The following is a 5,029-nucleotide window of genomic DNA, read 5'->3' as shown; positions in this document are numbered from 1 at the left end:
AGAGTAAAGAAAGTGAGATTCTAAGCGAGACAGTAGGAAAGAGTGGGAGCGAGAGCGGGAGCGAGAGCGAGAGCGGAGCAGGAGAACGCGAGAGCGCGAGAGCGAGAAAGCTGGAGAGAGCGAGACGGAAGAGAAAATTTGAGAGCGAGAGTGGAGAGAGAGCGGGATTTCCAACAAGAAAGCTCCAGAGTAAATTCCTAGCGAGAAAACGGGAGAGAGCGAGATTTTAAGAGCAGAGTGAGCGAGATTTGGACAGAAGCGCGAATTATGCGTTGAATTTGGCCACGATCTTATAGATTATACATGGAAAAACCCTAAAATTGAATACAACCAAAGAATGATGACGTAAGGGCAAACGTTAGCCAAATTAGTGTCTTTATTGAGAGGAATCCATAAAACATAAGTAATTTTAAAAAAGCCACCTGTACAATGATTTGTCACTTTGAGAAGAGCTGAAAACTACTATAAATAGGACCCTTTGCCGAAGATTTAACCCATTCATGAACAAATCTCAGTAACATAGTATCATGTGAAAAAAGTAAGTGTGAGTGAGGAAGTTCTGTGAAGATTAAAAGAGAAAAGCTCGGGTAAAGTGCTGCCCAAATTTCTTTCTTTTGATTTAAAAAGGGAAAACTCTGCTGATAAAATCATAAAGAATAATAAGGAATAATTAGATCACAGTCAAGGTAAGTAGTTTATCTCACCCTCTCTTTAAATGTTCTATGGTAGTGTACCTTTATTATATTGCATGGTTTTATGTTAATTGTTATATTGCATTACATGTTTAGAACACGTTTCTCTACAAGGGACCCCATGCATTATGTTTGTTCACGATTACGTTAAAACCAAGTTTTAATTAGGTGTAAGTTATGCATCCAGTCTAACCTTATGGTTATGCTAATGGTTGATGTTGGATGCGACTCTGGCCCTACTGACTGCATGACCCGGTCATTTCTTTTCCTTTCTTTCCTCATATTGTATTGTATAACATTTAGAATTAAGAAATTAATACAATGTGTTTTCAATGCATTTCTCTTTTCCTTCGACTTCATCTCCATCTTCTTGCTTAGCATCTTTACTTTCATTGCAACACTTAGTGGGATTGCTTAGGTATTGCATACTTAGTCATGTGGATTAGGGATATGAAGCATGTAGCAAACTACCGAGAGGTATGCGTTGCGCGAGTATGTGAGTAACCTTATTTGCTTAGTGTGAAACTGCTGCAATGCCTGTCTATAGGCTAACACATTGCTTGTTTATGAGTGAAATCAACAACAATCAACTGCCCGAGAGGGTAAGTGGTTGGTCACATTAAGTAATGTATGTGTTGTTCACTAGGGATAGTAACAACCTTGCGTCAACTAAGTTCAGGCATTTATCTTGTCATATGTTGTGCCCTACACCCCTTTAGAGCTACTCGAGAGGGAGTCTAAAGAAAGAACCTAATGACTCGAGAGAGCTAGGTTAGAATCTAAACTCGAGAGAGCGAGATTAGATCGGCATAAGCAAGAGATAGGGACTTAGAGATAAGCTCTATTTGTCAACACTACATCGCATGCACCTTAGGAATAGGAATGATGATATGTGGTTGCCTTGTTTGTGCATCATCGCATAGACAAGAATTAGAGGCTTATGTGTAGGCCCTATAGACACCTCTGCACACACATCGCATACATTCTAGCATTAGAAGCCGTAGAATTCGCACCGAGAGGTGGTTTACTATTGTATGAGTGTTGCATGATCGCATTAGTTTGTGTTGACTAGGGTTACCCTTGTGGTCACTCTTGAGGGTTGCAATGAAAATATCTCTGCATTTTATCCATTTTCCCACACATTTATTTCATGTCAAGGTTTGTCGCATCTCTACCTCTCATGCATATTCTCATTGCGTTGTCTGTTAGATAGGAGTAGAAGTAGGATTAATTTAACAACAACCCATCCATTCTTTTATTTATACCGTCGCATACACATCACCGCAAACATATAGTTACAAGTCCCTATGTTCGACCTCGGATTACCCTAGAAACTTGCGTTCATATTATACTTGGCGTGAATGCAAGAAAACTTGTGGTAGGACGCATGGTCATCACATACATTCGTTAACGCAATTTTCATTCCAACACATGACCATCGACGCATGACTATCAATACATATCTTAGGAACATGGGATTTGGTTGTCGAGTAAAAATTGACTTCCAATTTTCGCTCATCATCAGCCGCTAACCTAAACAATTTATGTCGTCCGATAGCAACACCCCCTGCCTATCTATGGTAGCCATGAGCCAACGCGCCATCAGCCGCCACTACCTGATCTTTGCCGAAATCTTGAGAAAAACCTTGGGTAAAACTTACTTTTTTCTTATAATTTGGGAGGTGAAATTCACCCATTTTATTTTGGGTTAAATTAGTAACCTCTCTTTGGTGTGAAACTTAGATTCAAGATTTGGAAATTTTGAGGCATTGACCATCAAACTAGAGACCATTTTTCGTTTTGCAGAAAATTGGTAAAGATCGGTAAGTTCTGGGTAAGAGTGGTTGAGTTTAGAAGGTTCTCAGTTGCCCATTAAATTTTGGTTTTCTTTTTGGTTGATGCCGATTATATTTGGAATTTAGATCCAAGATTGGAGTACTTCAGAGTGCACAACGTGCTGTCCAGCAGATTCGAGTTCGTTCGGCAAGTAGTTTGGTAAGCGTTATGATCCTTGTTGTTGGTTGTTGGCCCCTATTGATTATTGGACTAAAAGAATGGTTTAATTTTAAGTATTTTTAAGGTTATAAGTCGTCATCATTGAGTTTTAAAATTTGCTAAGAGGAGATTTTGGAGTCGAAATCCTGCGAGTGTCTGTTGATCAAGTTTCGTTTGGGTAAGTTATTTGGTGACCGTTTGATTAAATTTGTAAGTTTGGGTCCTATTTCCAAAGACTGAAATTTAGTATTATGTCTGTGTTAGGGGACACAATTCAGAACTTATTTGGTTGGAGATCATTAGCTTGGATTAATATCGGAATTTGACTTCGAGGTAAGTAATCTTACTACTGGAACTGCCCACAGGCCAGGCACTGGATGTATGCTAGCATGATGGATGAATGTTATGGTAGAATGACAGCATGATGAACTGATAGTTTAGTATAACCGATGTATGTTCTTGCTTGAGGATTTGAAAGATGTATTTGTGCACATAGATACTTGAATGCTAGCATGAGATGATATTTGATTACATGAGGTTGTATGTGATCTGTGGATATTGAGGCATGTGTGTATGTTGTAGAGCCGTGATGTTGAAGCATATATGTATGTCATAGAACCATATTGTGATAATTATGTGTCGAGCCTATGATAGTGATTTTACTAATTAGTTATAATACCCACTAAGTTTATGTTTCCTTCGGGATTCACCAGTTATTGTGTTTCCTTCGGGATTCACCAGTTTGTGTTTCCTTCAGGATTCACCAGTTATTGTGTTTCCTTCGGGATTCACCAGTTATTGTGTCTCCTTCGGGATTCACCAGTTATTGTGCCTCCTTCGGGATTCACCAGTTATTGTGCCTCCTTCGGGATTCACTAGTTATTGTGTATCCTTTGAGATTCACCAGTTATTGTGTCTCCTTCTGGATTCACCAGTTATTATGTTTCCTTCGAGATTCACCAGTTTCTGTTTCATTCGAGATTCACCAGTTTGTGTTTCCTTCGGGATTCACTAGTTTGTGTTTCCTTCGGGATTCACCAGTTATTGTGTCTCCTTCGGGATTCACCAGTTTGTGTTTCCTTCGGGATTCACCAGTTATTGTGTTTTCTTCGGGATTCACCAGAGGTAGTGGTCATATTTAGCTACAGTAGGATAGAACTCAGTTTGTTATGTGTGCCATGAGGACTAGGACAGTTTATATGTTCCACCAGAGGTAGGCATCTAGAGGACATAGATGCCTAACCTAACCCCAGTAGTGGGGTTACTTACTGAGTATTTTATACTCATTCTTTCTCATGTTGTTGTTTCAGGTAAAGGTAGAGATGCACTGGCGATGGACAAGCGAAATTCGTGATCGAGCCACTGAGACTAGTTTTATGCTTCCGCTCATGAGATTTAGATTTCTTTTCATGTTTTTCTTAACTTTCAGTTTTGATGTTTAAAACTTACTATTAAGAATCGTTTTCAGAATTATTTATTATCATTTATGATTTATGGGTACCCTACTGTTGTTTTTAATGTTTGAATTTAATGAAAGTCTTTTGAACTTACCTTATTTAATTAGCATTTATTTCATCATAACAGAGTGTTGTTTTAAGTTCCATGCATGCATGTATTTAGTAACGGCCTAAGTCCTAGGGGGTTGGGTCGTTACATGTAGTGTTGAAGATGGAGTTTCGATGTACCCAACAAAGATTGTGGCAGCAACAAGTTGGCCCCATCCCATGACAGTCAGTAAGGTGTGTAGCTTTTTATGGTTAGCAGGTTATTATCGTCAGTTTTTAAAGGATGTCTTTCACATAGCCACTTCTTTGACCTAGTTGACTAGGAAGGGAGTTTCCTTTGTTCGGAGTAAGGCTTATGAAGATAGTTTTTAGGATCTTAAGCAGAAGTTTGTTACTGCATTGGTCTTTACACTGCCCGATGGATAAGGAATTTTTTTTATTTATATTAATGTCTCTAAGAAAGGGCTGGGATGTGTGCTTATGCAACACGGTAAAATGGTTGCTTATGCCTCTAGCCAGTTGAAGAACCTTGAACAAAACTATCCTACTCAAGACTTAAAATTGGCAGTAGTGGTTTTTTCTTTAAAAAATTGGAGACACTATTTTTATTGAGAGAAGATAAAAATTTTCATAGACCACAAGAGTTTAAAGTACTTCTTCACTCAAAATGAGTTAAATATTAGACAACGTAGATGACTAAAGTTGGTGAACGATTATGATCGTGAGATTCTATATCACCCATTTAAGTCAAATGTTGTGGCAGATGCTCTAAGTGGAAAGACAACACATTCATCAGCTCTAATTACCAGAAAAACTCATTTATGCATAGATTTTGAA

General features: G+C 38.5%; 1 long non-coding RNA gene across 1 annotated transcript; it reads left to right on the top strand.

The window, feature by feature from the left end:
- Window positions 1–2,122: 2,122 nt before the first annotated feature.
- LOC120072232 lies at window positions 2,123–4,031 on the top strand. The gene is made up of 3 exons (XR_005480391.1): window positions 2,123–2,865; window positions 2,952–3,020; window positions 3,998–4,031. It is a non-coding gene; the product is annotated as an uncharacterized LOC120072232 (long non-coding RNA).
- Window positions 4,032–5,029: the final 998 nt, after the last annotated feature.

The sequence above is a fragment of the Benincasa hispida genome, chromosome 2, assembly GCF_009727055.1.
Source record: "Benincasa hispida cultivar B227 chromosome 2, ASM972705v1, whole genome shotgun sequence".
In the NCBI taxonomy this organism is placed as follows: domain Eukaryota; kingdom Viridiplantae; phylum Streptophyta; class Magnoliopsida; order Cucurbitales; family Cucurbitaceae; genus Benincasa; species Benincasa hispida.
The sequence above is the reverse complement of the archived record's forward strand: the minus strand, read 5'-3'. Positions and strand labels throughout refer to the sequence as shown.